The sequence below is a fragment of the Lytechinus pictus genome, chromosome 2 (assembly GCF_037042905.1).
Source record: "Lytechinus pictus isolate F3 Inbred chromosome 2, Lp3.0, whole genome shotgun sequence".
Lineage (NCBI taxonomy): Eukaryota > Metazoa > Echinodermata > Echinoidea > Temnopleuroida > Toxopneustidae > Lytechinus > Lytechinus pictus.
The window spans coordinates 66,952,987-66,975,686 of NC_087246.1; positions in this window are offsets into that span (position 1 = coordinate 66,952,987).

The window sequence follows — 22,700 nt, forward strand, 5'->3', positions numbered from 1 at the left end:
AATTGTTAGTGACTTCCCTGGCTGGAGTTAACATGGTTGAAAGGAAAGTTCTATTTGTTCTTTAATGATTTTGTTTGACCTCCTTGAAAAGGACGTATCGATCAGATTTTTCGTCGCACACTTATGAAATTCAAAATTTCAAATTAAACGTATAGTCATGTCAACTTGTGCAATTTTCTTTTATTTCTTCAATGCAAAACCAGTAGAGGAAATATTTCTTGGTATTAATTATCGTAGACTAATAAATTGGAATTTCATTTCATATCATTGCATTTTTTATCATGTTTATACAGGGTCAGTGCCAATATATTTTGGAAAGGAGTCATAAATACAATGTGACATCATCATATTTGTTCTCAATCGAATTAAAGGCGTGTTATACAATTACACGGCACATGTATAGACGTCTTCTTTTTATACTCATTTTCCTTCTTTTTTTCTTTCCCTCTCTTCTTCTCTTTTCTCCAATTTTTTTCACTAAGGCGTGAAAATCGTACTGAGGGGGTGGGGCCCCGGGCCATTACCACTGCCTTTATGTAGCAGGGGTGACGGCCTGCATAGGCTTTGACTGTATAGGATTTACAATCATCCATTACGTGCGTGTTTCTTCATAAAGTCTTCGGAACTGTGAACAAGTCCCGTTTCCTGTGGTTCTTTCCGTCCGGGTTATAATTGAGCAAGGTGCCACACGGAAAAGGAGAAATTTTCATATAGTGCTTCTACACCAGTTTTTTACGCTGAATATGAATATATGAGATAACCAGGCTGTATCCTGAAAATTAACCTGTGAGGGCGCTTTTTTCAAAATGGCCGCCAAATTTTCAGAACAATTGATTTTTCGTACATAGATTTTGACATAAACATTCAATTGCCACAAAATTAGTGTCATATGAAAGGCAAATAAATTTCCTACAATTTGGTACTATTTACAGGGGATAAGTGGGTCATTTAACTGAGATATTAGGTAGAAAACTGCATTTTTTGTAATTTTTTCCCAAAAATGGAAAATTATGCAAATAAATGATTTTACATAATTCTAAGAAAAATTAATCAAATACCTTGAAATGTTCCAGAAAACTTAATTGATATACTATTATCATGTGGATGAAATTCCAACCCTGTATCATTCTTTTTAGCAAATTTATGAGGTATCAAACTTGAACACTCACATTTCAGAAATGTCGCTTTTTGTATGCATTTCCATATACTAATTAATACGTATAACATGTATAATATGTACAATGTATATAGTTAGAAATTAGATGCAATCATTTCCGTTTTTTAAGCTCTTGGAGAGTTAAGAGTAGGCTTTTCTCTATCAGCTACATAAAACAAAGTGTCGGCACATCGACGCCTAACCTTCTCATATGGGGGTGGGTGTGTCGAAGTCACCCCCCTGCCCTTTGCTATATCATGTTGTATGGTGTATATTGCCTATTTGTTGGAAAAAAAATCACAATTTTTTGGAGCACCCATTGAGGCAAAAAAAAAAGGTATTTCTGCTATACAGTACAGCCATTTTAATTACTTTGAAACCACTTGGAGAGGAAAGAGTAAGCTTTGTTCTACCAGCTAAAGGAATGGCACATCGAAGCCTACCCCTCTCGGGGGGGGGGGGGCTTTTGCTTAATATTGCCAATTTATTTGAAAATTCACAATATTAGACCCAACATTGAGGCCAAAAAACGTTTGTGCTTTGTTGTACACCCCATTTTATTGATTTGAAACCACTAGGAGGAAAGAGTAGAGTTTGTTCTACCAGCTAATAAGCGCTGGCACATTGAACCCTAGCCCTCTCAGGGCCGTCTAAATCAACCCCACCCCCTCTATATAATGTATATTGCCTATTTATTAGATATTTCACCATTTTGGATCACCCATTGAGGCAAAAGCGCGTTCTACTATAATAGTACAGCCAATTTTATTTTCTTGCAATGACTTGGAGAAGAAAGAGTAGGCTTTGCTTTATCAGCTACATAAAAGAAGTGTTGGCAAATCGAAGCCTATCCCCTTCAGAATGTTCAGGGGGCTGTAGAATTTACCCCACCAATTTTCGTTATTTGACTATTTATTGGACAGTCACAATTTTGGATCACCCATAAAGGCAAAAGGGCGTTTCTACTATATAGTAGAGCAAATTTTATTTTCTTGTAATGACTTGGAGAGGAAATAAATGTTGGCAAATCGAAGCCTTTCCCCTTCAGGCGGCTGTAGAGGTTACCCCAATAATTTTCGGTATTTTGCTATTTGTTGTCACCAATTTGGAGTCACCATTTTGGAGCCCCCATTGAAGCAAAAAGGCATCTCTGATAATAGTTCTGCCACTTTTACTGCCTTAAACAAATTAAGGAGGAAAGAGCATGCTTTGCTCTATCAGCTACCCAAAAAGTAGTGCTGGCCCATTGAAGCTTAATCATCTGCATGGGCGGTTGTCAAATCATCCCACCCCTTTTGCATTATTGCCTAATTATTCAAAAATTCACAATTTTTGAGTCCCCATTTAGGCAATATGTTTTTCTGCTGTATAAAACACCCTATTTCATTTTCTTGTAATGACTTGGAGAGGAAATAGTACATGTAGGCTTTGCTCTATCAGCTACATATAAAGATGTGCTGGCAAATAAGAGCCTACGCCTCCTGGGGGCTGTCGAAATCACCCCCTTTACATTATTGCCTATTTATTGGAAATTCACAATTTTGGAGCCCACATTGAGGTAAAAAGGCATCTCTGATATATAGTTCTGCCACTTTTACTGCCTTACACCAATGGAGGAAAGAATATGCTTTGCTATATCAGCTACCTGTAAAGAAGTGCTGGCACGTTGAAGCTTAATCATCTGGATGGCTGTCAAATCACCCCATCCCTTTTACATTATTGCCTAATTATTTGAAAATTCACAATTTTTGAGCCCCCATTGAGGCAACATGCACTTCTGCTGTATAAAACACCTAATTTAATTTTCTTAAAACCACTTGGAGAGGAAAGAGCATAGGTTCCCCTCTTTCAGCTATATATAACGAATTGCTGCCTTAGTGGAGCCTAACCCACTTCAGGGGACTATAGAAGTTACCCGAATTTTTTTAACGATTATTGCCAATTCATTGGAAAACTCGCCATTTTGGAGCCCCCATTGAGGCAAAAAAGGGTGTTTCTGGTATATAGAGCCACTTCTTTGTATGTAGCTGATAGAGGAATGCCTTTTCTTTCCTCCCCAAGTAGTTTCAAGGCGGTAATATTGGCAGAACTGTATATCAGAACCGCCTTTTGTCTCAATGGGGGCTCCAAAATGGTGAATTTTTCAATAAATAGGCAATAATGCAAAAGGGATGGGGTGATTTCGACAGCCCCCTAAAGGGGGTAGGCTTTTATTTGCCAGCACTTTTATATGTGGCTGATAAAGCAAAACCTATTCTTTCTTCCCTAAGTGGTTCCAAGGCAGTAAAAATGGCAGAACTAATTACCAGAAACGACATTTTGCCTCAATGGGGGCTCCAAAATGGTGAGTTTTCCAATAAAGAGGCAATAATGCAAGGAGGGCTAATTTCGACAGTCCCCTGAAGGGGGTAGGCTTTTATTTGCCAGAACTTATTCATATGTAGCTGATAGAGCAAAGTCTACTCTTTCCTGTCCAAGTCATTGCAAGAAAATAAAATTGGCTGTACTATATAGTAGAAACACCCTTTTGCCTTAATGGGTGATTAAAAATTGTGAAATTTCCAATAATTAGGCAATATACCTGATATAGAGGGAGAGGGGCTGACTTAGACAGCCCCTGAGAGGGCTAGGTTTCGATGTGCCAGCGCTAATTTATGTAGCTGGTAAAATGAACTCTACTCTTTCAAATCAATAAAATGGGGTGTACTGTGAAGCACAAATGCTTTTTTGCCTCAATGTTGGGTCCAAAATGGTGAATTTTCAAATAAATTGGCAATAAGCAAAAGGGGGAGGGGGACTTTTACAGCCACCCCCCCCCCGAGAGGGGTAGGCTTTGATGTGCCACTTCTTTTGATGTAGCTGGTAGAACAAAGCCTACTCTTTTCCTCTCCAAGTGGTTTCAAAGTAATTAAAGTGGCTGTACTGTGTAGCAGAAATGCATTTTGCCTCAATGGGTGCTCCAAAACATAGTGATTTTCCAATAAACATGCGATATACAACGAAATGATCTAGCCAAGGGCGGGGGAGGGGGTGACTTCGACACCCCCACCCCCCTGAGAGGGTTAGGCCTCGATGTGCCAACATTTTGTTTTATGTAGCTGATAGAGAAAAGCCTACTCTCATCTCTCCAAGTGCTTAAAAAACGGAAATGATTGCATCTAATTTCTAACTATACATTATACATATTATACATGTTATACGTATTAATTAGTATATGGAAATGCATACAAAAAGCGACATTTCTGAAATTTGAGTATTCAAGTTTGATACCTTATAAATTTGCTAAAAAGAATGATACAGGGTTGGAATTTCATCCACATAATAATAATATATCAATAAAGTTTTCTGGAACATTTCAAGGTAATTGATTAATTTTTTTTAGAATTATGTACAATCATGTATTTGCATAATATTCTATTTATGGGAAAAAATGACAAAAAATGCATTTTTCTACCTAAAATCTCAGCCAAATGACTCACTTATCCCCTATAAATAGTACCAAATTATAGGAAATTTATTTGTCTTTCATATGACACTAATTTTGTGGCAATTGAATGTTTATGTCAAAATCTATGTACGAAAAATCAAATGTTCTGAAAATTTGGCGGCCATTTTGAAAAAAGCGCCCTCACAGGTTAATTTTCAGGATACAGCCTGGTTATCTCATATATTCATATTCAGCGTAAGAAACTGGTCTAGAAGCACAATATAAAAATTTCTCCTTTTCCGTGTGGCACTTTGCTCAATTATAACCCAGACTTTAAGCCATGCTGGATATAGGCTAACACCCAATAATTTTCTTGTAACTGGGCCTAAAGGAGGGACATGGGGGCACCCCTCTTCGAGATTGGAAAGTAATCATGGAGTAATCATTGTAGAGATGTAGAGAATATGGGAGGGCGGACTTGGCTATATAGGCGTGATGTATATACATGTACATTTATTTTCTAATAACACATGCGGGATACAGGACCTGCTGCCTGTCACTATAAATACGATTTAATGAGCACACACCCCTCCTAAAGGAAAAAAAATATTTAGTTTGCACTGCCCCAATATGACCTTTGATAATTATACATTCGTCCAATTCACTTCATATATAGGTGAACTTGAGATTGCCCTTTTTGAGGTTCGAATGAATAGTTTCAAGTTATTGTATGCGGCACTGCATGCACTATAAAACAAATCAAGAACAGGCCGGAACCATGAACAGATTGCATACAAAATGCACAATAATATTTTATATAGACGCCCTTTTGATTCGCTGAGCGCAGGCTGCCCGATACGAAAGATAAAAGTAAATATCGTTTAGAAAGATGATTGTTTTTATGATATATCCAGTCACGCGGTTTTATCACTTGACAAACTATATAAATTTCACCATTAAACTTATCATGATCTGTTTTAGGGATATATTTTCTTACAATCGACACGATAGGACTGGTCATATCTATTTTTGGACAAACATTCGGGAAGAAAAAAAAAGCGAGAATCGATTCTGCCACGTATATACATAACAGAAATATTTCCGGATCTACTTCAAATTCATTCACAGAGTCTAGTTTAATATCAGGATGATACCGTTAAATTATTGAAAATGATTTTTAAGTTTTGATTTCTTACTTTTCAAAACTAACAATCTCCAGCCCCTATCACATAGCTCACGTCTAACTTACTTTACCCCCATCTAATATTGTGGAATACCTATAAAATGGAATGGATACATTTTATAAATTGAATTAGCGATCACATCTGCTCTGAAAGAACTGGTGCCCCCCCCCCCCCGACCTACACCACTGCTAACATGTACATGTATAAATCAAATAGGGCATATTGGGAAAGATGTTATTCCTTTTTCTTATTCCAACCTCATCTATAGCGGTTTCATGATGTAATATGCCCAAAACCATCAAGAGTAAAAATATAATTTTTATAATCGTGTTCAGAAAACATGGTCTGTTCTATTCATTGCTGGCTGTGGTATATGAAATTTCACTGAGGGAGAAGCAATAATTTGAAAGAAAAAACCCCGTCAAAATGCGGTCAATCTCGGCATACGCAACTTTTGTTGAATATATTCTGAAAGACTGTTTATCTTATCAACACGGAGCTATTTGGTATATAATAAAATGATTATCATGATATAAAAGAACTATAATACTACATGACGTCACAATACTGCCCCACAGATTATGCACGTAGTCGATGCAGTCGTTATTAACCTGTAATTTTGAGCAAAATTTTGAACATAATTTTGAACACTGCACGACTTGTACCGGATGTTTCATTCTCTCATGAAAGAAACTTGATATTAATTTGTCATCCTCTATTACACATGTTATTTAAAAGAAAATAAGTAAATAGTAAAATGAATAAAACAATGAAATAAATATAAATAAAATGGGTTATAATCAAGTAGATTAATTGATTTTCATGCGTAGAAGGTAAGAAGCAGACAAAGTTTTTTTTCCTATTGTGAAGCAGGGGGGGGGGTGGTTCCACCCCAACCCCTCCGATACAACATTGCAGATACTTTATGTACAGATCAAACACTTATATGTTTTTGGTGGTAGTACTTTATCATGACTAAGATCCAACTAATTATAGTTGTACACATTCATGTTTTATTCAGCTTTTGGCTGCACGCGACGACACTTTTCTTTCAATAAACCATTTTTAATGAATTTGAAACAAAAAGAGAATCATATCACTGAGTATTATACCTATACTTGTATGGACTAATATAGGCAGATGTGTCTATTATATGCCACAAACATAAGAATTGAAAAATCAATACATTCAAGCTTCAATAAAGTCACTTGCACCAAACAATATGATATTAAAACCAGCATGAAAAGGAAAACCCAAAATCGAAACCATGTCAAAGCACTCAACTTTCTAGGACTTTCAAAAAGCCAAACGTTCCTTCTATCATGTCTATTAAACCATAATCACAGCTTTGATTTTGAGATAATCTGAAATGTCCGTGCTCGTCAATTATACATGAATGTCGTATTTGTTATGAACAATAGTGTGTTATTGTTGCAAGTCTTCATAATATCATTTTCACGTTCTTCATGAGTTAATTTCACCATTTTACTTTTGGCGCAGTCATATTTCGCCTATGACATGTATGGTGGAATCCGATTACGGCGAGTCGAAAATTGCAGTTTTTTTTTTAATAAATAATTTGTTGTACCAGCTTCCTGCACGTGATTCGTATAGAAATGTTCTCATCGACCCACCGTGCGGACACCGTAGGGGAAAGCGTCTACCACTCCGGATCATATGTGTTTAATTTTTAAACCTTGTTTTTTTTTTGTAAAGCACTTAAAAATGATTTTGCGGTTGCTTTTGCAGAACGATTCAACTCAAATGTTTAAAACCTCGACAAAATTAACCCTTTCCCTTTAAGTAAGCATATAAAATCATGCCTGTATTATCATGATTATATAGACACACAGCAATTGCACGATCAAAGTACTCTTGAAATGACAGTAATAAACAAACAATTAAAACGATACTTGTTTTTCATTGGTAATGAATATCCAAGTAAACAATACACTCTCGTCATCTCAATAACAAGCACTTTACAAACTTAAATATGTTTGAACCAAACATCCAACGTTGCATTTTGCAGAACTTCTGTACTATGTTTTCCCCCAAATTAAGAACAAATATATCTGGAGTATTGTTTGATTTTTATTGATGCAATTTATGGTCATATTAATACTCATAATGAGATGATTTGCTCTTACCTCATCCTTATTGTGATTATCTACATTTGAACAGCCTCATGCCCCAACCTGTAAAACAGTTGAACGATATTGAGATTGTAAAATGTGTACAATACTCGAGGCTGAAAATGATGACACAATGTTGTGAATGGGCCTCAATAATGACAATATAAACAAGCAATGCTTTGAAGATTCCATCAAAATAACAAAATAAAAATGGCATTTTGAAGTATTGTATTATTTCATAATTATGCATCTCAATAGTGTAATGTGTTTAATTAATGATCATCAGTATCCTAACTTATTATGTGACAAGGGAAATGTTTTTATTAAAGAAAACCAAAATGATGAATACTGAATGATCAAGATTCCATACGAAATAAAACAAAATATGTTAAGCATCAACATGAACGTGACATCAATAGCTCACTCATTACATATTCATACTATTTCACCGAAGTAATCAAAGTTTCAAAATTTATCAACTTTGATGCATTTCCTCCTATTTTGAAGGAACGTCAATACGCCATGTAGGCCTATTGCTTGTTCCATTCTACTATACTCATCAAAATCTTATCAATTCAATCTGAAAATACTCCTTTAAAATAGAGCCTCATATTTATTGGGTTTTGCTTGCATCCCAACGACTTCGATTCAAAATAAAAGATAATGCAAGGAATTGTTATTCATTATCCATGCTCTATTTTCTATTGAATGAAATGGGAGTGGTCGATAGAGGCGCTCGATTTTGTATCTATACACAACCTCTATACACACCCCCACACTGGATGCTATACTTGGCAGTACAGTGCGTATAAAAAAAAACGGGGCAGATTTGAAAAGTCTATACAATTTTTGTTTCGAATTATGATTTCTATATTTTGGTGTCAATAGGTGCTCTGAGGTCTTATTCTTCAAATGCCATTAAAATAATTCAGTTTCGTTCATGCTTGAGCGAACACGGAATGTTTTAGTCTGGGGTTAAAAAGGAGGCTTGCGCCAAAATGGCATAAAATGATTAATAATTATGATGGTCGGTCTTCTTGCTAATGAACATACTTCCTCTTAACCTTTTCATTATCTTTGCCATAATTTTCGAATTATGCGGTTAAAATTCATTTCCAACTCTACGTAATTACTTGAATTGTTCTGTTGTTGTTCCTTTTTAATATGTTCTCTTCTAGCTTTGAATATTCCTTCTTTTTTTAAACCGAAGTATGGGAGAGCGTGTTTTTTTTTTTTTAAATCCTTTCATTATGTGCTACAAAGGTTATGGTGCCTTTGGACAGTGGTATACTGATGGGTGGGGGCTCGGGGTGCTCCCCCTCCAAAATAAATAAATAATAATAATGACCAAGAAAAAAAAAGTGGAAAGGAAAATAACAGAAAACATAGTTAGTGAAATATGATATCATTTTCTGAATTTAAAAAATTGATATTTTAATAAAAAAAGTGGAATTTTTTGCTTGCTCGCTTCACAACTTTTTAATACATTTTACCAGATCTGCCATATCTTGCTCCTTCAAAATTAACTCAATACATCATTGCCATTGAAAGACATGAATCCTTTCCTGTTTGTCCTGTCAAGCACACAATTAAACTTGGTGAAGGATTCAATAACCCCTTGAAAATAGGATTCATATCATTTTAAGTACCATGACATAATTTGTTTCACATAATAAAAGGATTTGAATAATTACAAATTCTCCCAATTAATAATGCAAATCTTCTTACTTGGGTTGACAAAAACTTCTTTTCTCACCTATGAAGGAAATTCCAAGGTAAAAAGAAGTTAAAGTGAAAAACAAAATATTTCAGGTAAATAGATAAATTTGTAAATGAAATTTGACAGAATAATTCGAACATTATGGCAAAAATAATGAAAAGTTTAGGAGGAAGTCTGCAAATTAGCCAAAAATCTAATCATCAAATTTCTCATTTCTGCCATTTTGGCGCAAGCCTCTTTTTGAACCCTCGACAAAAACGTCCCGTGTTCGCTCAAGCATGAACATAATTTATTTTTTTAAATGGCATTTCAAAGATAAGATCTCAGAGCATCTATTAACATCAAAATATAGATATAATGATTTGAAACAAATTGTTTATAGACTTTTCAAAACTGTCCCTTTTTTATACGCACTGTATAGTCATATATATATATCCTTCAATTTTTCGTTGCTGCTTGCTCGGTGAAAGATTGTATTATCGTCATTTCTTTACAGCGCGAAACTATCGGGGAAACTATTCTGTAACCACTAACCACATCCAAGGGCAAGATGAAAATCACGGTTTGCCTGCCACCCCCCCCCCCCCCCGCAATGATAACATTGCCAAGGTAAACGAGTAGAATAGCGTGTTTGCTTCATTACGCGCGAATAACCCGCAATAGGTGTGTTCGGTCCGACTGACATTGCAGAATAAATCAATTTCCAAGTTCTAGGTTGTGTGAGAAAGTGCGGAAAGAAAGGAGAGATGGGATAGTGAAAAAGAAATAAAGAAAGAGAAAGAGAAAGAGGGGGGGGGGGTAGTAGCGGGGGTCCGGGAACGATCTTTGAAGAGGGGGCGGTGGTATTGAAAAAAGGAAAAGGTGATTTTGGTCAGAAAAAATGTGACGAGCAAAAAAAAAAAGTGCCATGTGGCTGGGGTTATAACAAAATGTGATATTTTTAAAGAACACATTATGTAGTTTTCAATTTTAGCGTGATCATGTTGATTATTAAGGTTATTATTTTGTTAGGCCTGTCATCGTAAATGAAACAATAATCATCATCATCATCATCATCATTATCCTCCTCCTCATCATCATTACTATCACCATCCCAAGCATCATTGTCGTCTCATTATCGTCATCGTCACCATCACCATAACCATTTTCGTCGTCGTCGTCATCATGAAGATGATGATCATCATCACCTTCATTATCGCCATCATCCTATACTCGAAGCAAAAATTAAGATAAACACATAAAACACACCAAACGACCAACGAGAGAATGGAATAAACACTGCACTGATGCTGAATGCTGGAGGCCATTGCTAAGGTACGTAGGGTCAACCAGGGCTCGGCAACACAAAGATTAACGATCAATCGTAAAATGGACTGACCAATTAAGATCAATATTACACGCGCATTTTAGTTAGAAATAGTGACCAGGAACCAATCAGAAGCGTTCTTTCATATTTGCTATTAATCGCTAAGCTTTGTGTTACGGGGCCCAGGGCATTGTTAGTGAGATGGATGAGTCCACCACACAGCGTGTTGTAGTAGGTCCATGGAGCGAGGAAATAATGATTTGACAACTACTAGTCTGATGATCAGCCCGTGGCTTGTTGAACATGTATTTATAACTGATTTAGAACAACACTTCTATGTTAATCATTATGTTATCATTATGTTTATTGTTATGAAATGCTGAAAGATGATTGTACTTGTATTTACATTGTTATTGAAATGTGGAAATGAAATGAAATCAAATTCAAACGAAATATTCAAAAGCCACTACAACAATTTCGATAACTGTCGCAAACATTCAAGTTCCATTACACAGCTTCTTCTTCTCCATATCAATTTTAAATCTGTAACAATCACTCTTTCAAAGTCAAACGGTTGCCCAAATAACATCAGGAACGACGAAAAAACCCAGCTAATTACATGAATTAAGTCAAGTTTGGGTGATGTTTACGTGGACCTGGACCTGGTAATGGGGATTAAGTACGTTAGAATACCTACTTATTAAGTTATTTTAGAATTCTGGTCAATCGAACACGAGTCTATATTCTATATAGAGAAATAAAAGAGGATTGTTTTCACAAACATGCGGAGAAAGGCCTATACGATTATGGTAACTTTGGCATTGTGCATAGATAAATGGAAAATGAGAAATACGTGTTTTTTCTTTATTGCAACATCTGTTCAAGGCCGAGGTTCATTTTTGCGTAAAGAGAGAGAATTGGTCGAGTGCAATCTTTCAGAAAATTCGATACAATAGAAGTTAAATAAATATTAGAAGGGGGGGGGGGTCGCAGCAGGAGTCTGTTTTTTTTTTATAGCTGAACTGATCTCTTTTGAAATGATAACACTGTTGAGTGTTCATTTCAACATAGTTTACAGATTGTGTATCGATTTGTACTCAAAAGAATGACGATACTTTTATGAAACGGAACTCTGATTTACCATGGACCCTACTCCATGGATTTGAAGTGATTCTGCGACTGACTCATCGCATATTGACTCATGTCGGGCAATAAACAATTCATATGTAGAAAAGTATCCTTTTCATTCCTTCATCTTCTCGATGCAAGGCTATACGTTATAGACTGCCATAGGCTAGAACGACAACAAGCGAGATGATATACGAGGGAGAGTGTGGAAATGGGAGGGTTGATCGCTCTTCACGGGTAAATGTCATTGAAGTAGATGTTCATGAATGTTGACAAGATACCGCTCTCGTAGGTCCATGTTCTGACAACCATAATGCAGAGGCAAAGAGCGTCCACCCCGCAGTCATCCCGCATGCAATCAAACTAGGGGCGGTGCTACAGGGGGTGGGGTGGGGGCAACCACCCCCTGTTTTTCAAATTCAATTCAATTCTTAATTTCATTTCTATTCAACTATATTAAATACAAAGTAATATCAATCAGATACAAATCTAAGGATTGACTTTTCACAGAAAGCAGCTATGAAATAAAGCATATGGAAATGGAAAAAAAAATGTTCCATGACATGTGTTTCGGCGACAATTCCTCCACTGTAAACTCCACACACTAATGGAATGACACAATTCAACCATGTATTTAACACTATACCCTCTCCTCTCCTAAACTTGCTAAACAGTAAACATAACACTCAAGTCTAACATAAAACCCTATGGCAACCCTAATTCTTAGACGAAATAAAGCCCGGATCAATTGTCGTGTCACCCAAAAGGTAGGAGGATAAAGTAAAAAAAGATATATAGGAACCGCCCCTGAATCAAACCTCTAGTTTTGGGATGCAGGGACGATAATGGTATAAACATGCTGGATAAATGGACGACGACATCAATTTAGAAATGGCCAGGCCTATGAGTGCAAACATTTTCTGTAATAAGTCACGTCAACCATGGACCTATTCGTCAACCTAGTCAGCTAACTAAAGGTATACACATTCAGGGAAGATTTCCTACTATACTCCATCATCTGAAGGGAAAGATTATTATTTCTATCAAAAAGAACACCACAGCATCTCTAGTGTTTTATTATTCTGAGTTACCTTGTTACATTGAAGCATGGAGCTTGAAGTTACCTAAATGGCCACATCTCACTGTCTTTAAGACGAGGGTGTACAGATGAGTGTGGCAGGGTTAAAGAGATGGTCCGGGGTGAAAATATTTATATCTAAATAAATACCAAAAAAAAATCACAGATCAAAATGCTGAAAATGTCATCGAAATCGGATAACAAATAACGAAGTTATTGAATTTTAAAGACTATCAATATTTTGTGAAAACAGTTATATGCACATCGTCATGATTATTCATTAGGTGGGTTGATGATGTCACATCCCCACTTTCCTTTTTCTTTTGTTGTTACATGAAATCAGTGGCGTACCGTGGGTCACGGCATTGGGGGGGGGGCACGAGCAAAAATTTTGAGTCACTTAGTGAGCGCAGCGCGCCCAGTTGCCAGGTATACTGACCTAATAGAGACATTTTAAGGACAGTGCCATTAAACGGATATGTATCTCACTGGTCAAATAATGCGAGCGCGAAGCGCGAGCTTAAAATTTTTGATATTCAGACCTAAAAAAGGACATTATAAAATTATTTTGTAATCATGATACGTACCTGTCTCGCTAAATAATGCGAGCGCGAAGCGCGAGCTGAAATTTTTGTAAATATTGACCCCAAACAGGAAGATTTTAAGGACTATATTTTAGGAATCCGGTAAGAGTATACACATCTCACCATAGTCATCTAATGCGAGTGCCAATAAGCGCTTGCTGATTTTGTTAGAATTACATCTAAACATATGCACATAAAGCACTTGTAATCATGATTAACATACCCATCTCACTAATCAAATCTTGCGAGCGCGAAGCGCGAGCTGAAAATTTAGGAAATTCAGACCTGAAGAGGAGCATTTTAAGGCTTGTTTGTAGGAATTCACGAAGACCATACGTAGTTCACTAACCAAACGGTGCGAGCGCGAAGCGCGAGGTGAAAATTTTTGATATTCAGATCAGAAAAAGGAACATTTTAAGGACTGATTCTAGGAATTGAGGGCGCTTGCCCCCCGAAAAAGTCAGAACCAAAAAAAGAAAAGGAAGAAAAAGGAAAGAGAAAAGGGTGAAATATTATATTATTTTCGGAATAATTTGTCAAAGTCTATCACATGATTGGATCTTTTAAACAAAAATGTCGATATTTTTGCTCGCTCGCTTCCCTCGTTCGCAACTTTTTAATATAAATTTTGTCCGATATGTGATATTTCACCCACTCAAAATTATTGGTATTACGCCACTGGTTCGAGCTAAATCAATGGTCATGATATAACGAGATTTGGCAAAATGTGTCAAGTCTCAAACTGTGCCCAAGCGTAAATGTCATGGAGAAAAAGAAAATCATCACAAATTTATCTCTTTGTGAAACTACTGTAATGAAATATGGTTATAGTGACTGAAGACATTTTTTAAATGTTTTACGATAGGTTATATCTTGTGCCATCAAAACTACATACGTTAGAGGGATATAAATTTGTCAGGTATTCTTTTTATTACACTAAAATAATGTAAGTGGTAGGGACCCCGGGGAAGAACAGATTGTCTAGCCAATCTGAAACGGGTTTATCCCTGCGATATGATTTCTATATTTTGTATTACATCAATTATTTATTTTTTAATATTGTTGTAAGTTGATAATGCAATGTATTTTCTTTTGTATTTTTTAACGTGAATATAACCAAACCAAACCAACCCCTCCCCTTTTGTAGGGGTGACACCTGTGTGACTTTTTTTTTTTTTGGGGGGGGGGGTAAAGATGACTACTTCCTCAATTCAAAATTGTGGTACTACAGAGTGTAACACAGGCTTCTCTTTTGAAAATATTATGTTTTTCCTCTCCTTCCTCTTTTGTGCCCTTTTCTCCACTTAAAAAAAATCCCTACTGGAAAAAAGGATCAATCCCCTTGCTTTCTTGCACAGCGGTAGACATTTTGTCACGAGAGGATAAGGGCACGATCTCCTGCCTATAGCCTACGTACCATGTGCATTGTCAGTCATGAACACACCAATTCGTAACTTACATACGCAATATTCCATTGATAATCATTCTCAATTCAAATGTATATACTACCAACAAGGCCATGCAATGACTGCCAAACTATTGCAAAAGGGAAGCCAGCGATATTAGAAGCATTTCCTGTGAAAGGACATGAATTTAATCTGGCATTTACATTGACGCCAATGCTCTTTCATGATATCTCGCCTGACATATTCATTTTGGATCAAGTTGTGGCCAGTCAATACATCCCATAACTTTATCACTAATTCATTAATAACTTTTTTTCAAACTTCAAATTTAAGACCCTTGATCGACTAGTCACTAGTAATAACAGATGTAAATACGTTTGAATCAATAAAATTTAGATTGTACTACTTCCACTTTTCCACGACTCCTGGCAATACGCATAATAAACAAAAAGCACGTTCTGTTCTAGAGATGATGAGGAGTACTAGATTGACACAGTACATACATGGGGGGGGGGGGGGTGCTTAGGATTGCTGGACCCCCAAAGTTTAAAGACAAAGAAAAGGGGGAGAAACATGACATTGTTTGCTAAATATTGTGTCTGTAATCATATGTTTTTATTAACTCACAATTCGGCTTTCGTAAAAAGCATTCAACAGTTCATGCAATAATGTTATTAATCGATAAAGTTACCAAGGCAATTGATAAAAAATCTCATGTTGCTGGTATTTTTCTGGACTTCTCCAGGGCCTTTGACACGATCAACCATGAAATACTTTTATACAAACTTTCTCATTATGGAATTCGTGGAAAGGCCTTGGAGTGGTTCAGAAGTTACCTTATAAACAGAACTCAATTTGTAGTCATTAATAACTCCAATTCTGAAATACAGCACATTGCATGTGGCGTGCCTCAGGGTTCCCTTTTGGGTCCATTGCTATTTATTTTATACATCAATGATTTCCAAAACTCATCCTCTTTATTATCATTTATTCTTTTCGCAGATGACACGAGCTTATTTTTTACACACAGCAATCCTCAAATCCTTCTTGAAAGACTAAATGTTGAATTATGCTCTGTGTGTGATTGGATACAAGCTAATAAATTATCCCTAAATTTTAAAAAGACACATTATATGGTTTTTAGCAACGCATTACACACATTGCCAGGTTTTGTTTATATGAATGGTAATGTTTTAGAACAAATTGAATCAACAAAATTTCTTGGTATCTTTATTGATTGTAAATTATCATGGAAAGTTCACATTGATCACCTTTGTAAATTGCTCTCAAGAAATCTTGGAGTAATTAATAAACTTAAACCTCATTTTCCTCATCACATTTTGAAATTATTGAATTCTACTCTATTGCTACCATATCTGAATAATGGCATTTTAGCCTGGGGAAATGCCTCTAAGACAAAACTTGAATCCATACTTAAAATTCAAAAAAGAGCCGTGAGGATAATTTCTTCTTCTGACTTTCTGGCTCATACTAATCCGCTATTTTATTCAAACAAGTTATTGAAAGTAACAGATTTATATTATTATTTTGTTGGTATATTTATGTATCAACTAAATAGACAGGAATTACCGAGTGTATTCTCTGATTTGCTTGTTCAAAATCAAGAAATCCATTCCTACCCAACTCGACAAGTACACAATTTCCACATTTCACCAGTGCGCACTGTTCTTGCCCTTAAATCATTTACTTTTACAGGGCCTTCCTTTTGGAATAATTTAGACACCCATATAATTGAGGCGCTCTCTTTATATTCTTTTAAATGTAGGCTGAAAATATTTATTTTACAATCGTACGCTAGTGGGTAAGCGCCTTGCTCGAGTGACTATCATGTAGAACTCTTTATAATGTATTATTTGTCTACATTTGATTTATCTCGCTTCATTGCGTTAGGAGTTTTTAATCATTGATTATTTTCTTCTGGGAACCTATATGTCTACAAGCTTTGCTTTTTAATAGGTTCCTCATATTTCACGATTTTGTATTTCTTTGTAAAACACTGTACAACTATGTATTTTTTGTCATCTTCTCATAATTATGTTCAAGATGTATGTTTTTGTGGAATGTGAAACAATAAATAAAAAATAAAAAAAATATCTATACCTTAAAGGGTTACAATATTTACTTGCTCGCTTCACTCGATACTTTTATTTATTTATTTTTATTTATAGTAATTTGCCCCTACGCAATGTCTGCGCTTCCTCAATTTGTTTGTCTCACTGCGCAACTCAGTACTACTATTATTCTCCGGTCAACTGAAATGTGAATTCAGTCAATAAATATTTGTTACTTGGTCCTGTTTGGATATTTATCTTGTGCTTCTACTTTGCTCTCACTCAATCTCTCACAATACATGTACTTTTACACGAACGGTACCCGCAATATTCACCTCCATATACCGACAATTTAACTGGTACATTTGGCATTTTTATCTATCGCTAAGCAATGCATTTGATTGTATGCATATTGTATACACGTATTGAAGGTCAATCACAATAGCAATATTACTACTCGATATTTACCCTGCTATGGACGTAAAGCGTTTCCTTTTGTCAGTCCAGACCAGGTGCTGTTTTCATTTAGTTTAGGAAAAAAAATCCTGATGTTCATTTTTCTTCCTTTCATTATTTTGTACAAAGAAAATCCAAAGAGAAGTCGTCACAAACACGATCATTTGCTAGATGATGTCACTCAGTTTTGAAACGGTTTGCCAAACTCAAACTGCCAAAATCAGGATTAAAAAAAAAATTCTTCGGAAATTCATAGGATTCAGTTTTGTATAGGGGGAAAAATGGAGGATGGATCTGTGGAAGCTTGATTAAGTCTCATTTAATTAAACTTTTCAAGAAGAGTTAAATTGCCAAAACCTTTGAGAAAGAGAGAGATAGAAAAGAGACAGAAATGAAGGGAGAGATGGAGGAGGGGTAAAGCTATTAACTTACATTAAAGGACAAGTCCACCCCAACAAAGAGTTGATTTGAATAAAAGAGAAAAATCCAAAGAGCATAACACTGAAAATTTCATCAAAATCGGTTGTAAAATAAGAAAGTTACATTTAGTAATAAGCAAATTCTGGTCTGAGGGGACTGATGACATCACTCTAAGATTACATCACTCACTCACTATTTCTTTTGTATGAAATATTAAAAAAAATCCCATTTTCTCCTCATTTTCCGTTGAAACAAAGTTTCATTCCTCCCTGAACATCAATTACCATTGACTTTACATTTCATGGTTCAGTCAAGGTGATCCTAACTGTCAAATATGTAAAAATCAAAATATTGTATATTTCAAACAATAAAAAAAAGAAGAAATACTAGTAGTAAGTGATAATCCTGATAGCGTTTTGAACATCTACTCTCTTTCTTCCGCCTTCTCTCTCTCTCTCCCTTAATCTTTCTCATAGGATGCGTTTATGCGCCACTTTTTTACCCTAGAATCATGATTAGAATCATGATTCAAATCATGATTCTGTAGAATCACGATTGCGTTTAGTCAAAAGTGAAAATAAACGTCTTTCAAATTGGAACGAATCCTGCTTTCACCCGTATACTCTGCTTTTGGCCATTATCATAGTCATACCTCATACGTCGTTTGCAACTACACGTCAGTGCAATAATGAAACCATCATAGCATTCAGGCGCACTTACCAATACGTTATACAAAATAGAGAAATGAGGTGAAAGTTTGCACCCTAAATGCTATGTTGGCAGCTCCCCTTTTGAAATGAAAAGGGGACAAGTTTTGCCTTTGGTCTTGTCTTGTTTGTATCTGGAAATACCCCTTTCACGCCTTTGCCATCTAATAAAGAAAACAACTTGCTCCTTATTAAAGGGGAATCCAGCCTTGGCCATAAAATGTTGTGTTGGGAAGGAGAAAAATAAATTAAAAAGAATGGCGAAAGTTTGAAAGAAATCGGACAAGCAATAAGAAAGTTATAGCTGCTTTAAAATTGAGATCACTAATAGTATGTAGATTTCAAATTGGCAACTGGGTAAGTAAATTATGACAAGGTGCAAGGACAACTTTCCCATAGGCCACGTACTTTATTATCAGGGATTTGTGGTTTTCTCCTAAGTACCCATTCCCCTGGGGCAGTAATCTAATTATAATCCAGATAGTATATTGTTTTATGTCCTCATGAAAAAAATATATAATTTGAAATAAAACTTTTGAGAAAAAGGACATTTTAGCCATATTATGTACTGGAGTACATGGAAGAGTAGTCCTTGCCTTACATCACTATGACATCCCATATGCGGCCAATTTGAAGTCTCCATGGGTATAGTGATTACCAATATTTACAACTTTAAAAAAATCATAACTTTCTTGTTGTTTCTCCAATATTGTTCAAACTTTCACCTATCAACTTGTCTGATTTTTCTTTTTCTTATAAAAACAAGTTTTTATTTGGGTTGAATTCCCCTTTAAAGGTGTCCATTCTTTTTTTGCGCTCAAAAAGGTGCAAATTTGAACTTTCCCTAAAGGATCGATGCAACTCAGCAGTGTCTTGTAGAGCACAAAATGTAATTAACCCTTATTTTTATTCCTTAATCGTGCGAAAAGCATCCTAGGGCGCCAAGTTGACTGGAAAAGAATAAAGAGATACAATTTTTACACTTTAATTGAAGTGTTCAAATTCACATTTTATACTTATCGAGTTTAATGTATGGTACGCTAATACAGGCTCGTCTGAAACCAGGATCAGATTATTTTAGAGAGCATATCCTACACCTACTTGAGAAAAAAATCGAAGATTACAGGTCTAGATACAAATGAGTTCACCACACAAGATTATGTACGTTTTACCCCTTTATTGATTGTTACATACAATTCAATTAGTACAAAATAACATTAGATGATAAACCAATTCTTTCCTTGTTTCCACTGAAAGATTTTGAACATTTCACTATCAAAAGTTTAAAATGTCAGTACAATATAATGTCTACAGATCTCACAATACATCATTTAATTATACGATCGCTATTTCTATTCCACTACAAGACTATATCATCTCATCTAATATACATGTATTATACGTCATCCATTTTACTTTCTTGCTTCGTTTTATTTTTCATCAAACTCAACTGGCAAGTAAAGTTAACAGCCTATTTTGCCAATACGAAATTACCTATGGTATCCGTGATGATTAATACCGACGGAAAAGGCATCAATGTACAGTTCAAAAGAGAATAAAAAAATCATACATTTCCATCAAATTTTAAAAGGATAAATATACAAACTGTCTAATCAAGAAATTAAGTTACAGTAAGAATGTAATCGATAAATCAACCAAAATTTTGACATCCGAGTACTGACATTGGACCAATACCCCTTCCCCCTGAAAAAAAATCAAATTATGAAATTACCAAAAGCCCCAGACATGTCTTCAAAAAGACATCTACGCTTGCCAAAAGTAAAGATTTACTGTGACAGTCCATTCATTAAATCAACATCTGCATTTTGCAGTAGTACTTTTAATTATAATTTCGAAATAATCTTTCAAGATATATATCTTTTCTTTTCAGCCAAACTCTCAACTTTGCGTAGACAAGAAAATGTTTATTGGTCCAAATTAGGTCCAACTAAAATCAAGATTTTTATACAGCCTCAAAGCTCGAAGTCAAATTTGAAAATAAAAACTGACGAGGTGAACTGAAATTTAAAAATGATCATCAACAACAAATAAAAAAAAAGTTAAACGAACAAAACGATCAAGGTTTAAGAACCAAATATTCAGCATCTCAGTGAAAATGGTCAAAAGACTTCACCCATAAAGATATATAAAAAGCCTCTGCTTCCATGAGAATAGTATTAGGAAGATGAAGAGTAAGATACAAGGTATGATTCCAAATTCAAGGAAATTAAAACTCATGTTGAGATTCTAATGCGAATCCAAGGTATACAGAAACATATTAAGTGACAATGAAAATGTGAAAGACCAGAATATTTTTTCCCGATTAATCATTATCATACACTCAACAGAATCGTGTACATGGTGTATGTGTCTTCTCCAATACTAGTTTTAAAGAACAACGTACCAACTCTGTATTTGTTACATATAAAAATACAATATTGACAGAAAAGAATGAAGAGAATTCAATATTGACAGAAAAGAATGAAGAGAATTCAATATCTTTCAAAATGAACTGGTATCTGATATACGTTGCTTCAAAGGCTTTCGATCTTTACATAACAGAGTCCGCGGAAGCTCGAAAAGGCACATTTATAAGCATAAATCATAAGAGATTATAGAGTTAACACAAAGAAATAAAAAATTCAACTCTTTATGTAAAACATTAGCTTCCTTGCGCTGAATAAAAGGGCAGCTCTTTATTCAAGCGAGCAGAGAGAAAAGTTCAACCATAATTAGTTTACTTTAGGCAAGTATGCTAAGTATGCTGCAAGTCATTTGGAAAGCAATCATATTTCACCTTCTGTTCAGTCTATATTGGAAATTTATTTGAATAACAATGCTTGCTGAAAATAAACAAAATGTTTGTGAAAAGATTATTTATGTCCAGGCTAAAAGACAATGGTCAGAACTCCAACTCAAGGAAGTTATGGGACAAAATTATACGATAACATCATTCGAGCATACTGTTGGTTCATTTTGATTTTTTGACCAATTTTAGTCGAACGTCATAATTCACCAAGATATTGTTTATTTTTTGAGCAACATCTTTAAACAGCGTTATCTCTGTGTATACATCAAACAGGCATTTATAATTATACCCACTGAAATAAGCTTAGAAACTAGCCGTTACACAATGAAGGAATAAGCATTTTCATATATATAATACAAGATATTTGACAAATCACCACAATATTCAATAATCAACAATACGTTTTTTCCTCTTTCCATCGTGCAGGTTGGAAATTGGAAGCGTTCTTTATATTTTATACGGAAGTTTCGAAATTGGAATCTTTACTTTTTTAACCGGTTCTGAATAATGCTAATTATGATTAAATTATACATTTGCCACGCTACATGAAATAGGATAGTTACCTTCAATACGAATGTACCTTGCTTATAGACAGAATGGTACGGAACCGTTTCTTCGATCTATAAGTAGACCCTAAAACCTGATCCTGTACCAACCAAGTTTAACTTTATATGATTTACCATTCACTTCTCAGAATATTATTTCACAGCTAAATTGGAATACCCGTCCAAAGGTAATGAACAGAAGAAATACAAGTCATTATTTATGATTTAATTTTCTGTTTTCTGTTTCTATTCATGGTAACCGTAGGATCTCGGAAGGACAGCATTTTGCTGGTAAACACCAAGCTGGTATAAAACCAGTTACCTAGGAAACATTTTACGTCTACGGTCTAGGTTACGTTTTGGTAACGAATCGCATTTCATTTAAAATAAATTCAATATCTGGTTGTTCTTTTATGAAGGGGTGGGGATAAACTTCGCTACAGATGTCCAAAGATGTGTTCCTGGTTCAATGACCTGTCCTTGGAGTCCATCCCATAACCCCTCGTGATGTCATCTCGTTGAAGAGCAGGCCTCCGGGATGCATGGTAGGAGAGCGTTGATGTTGGGAGG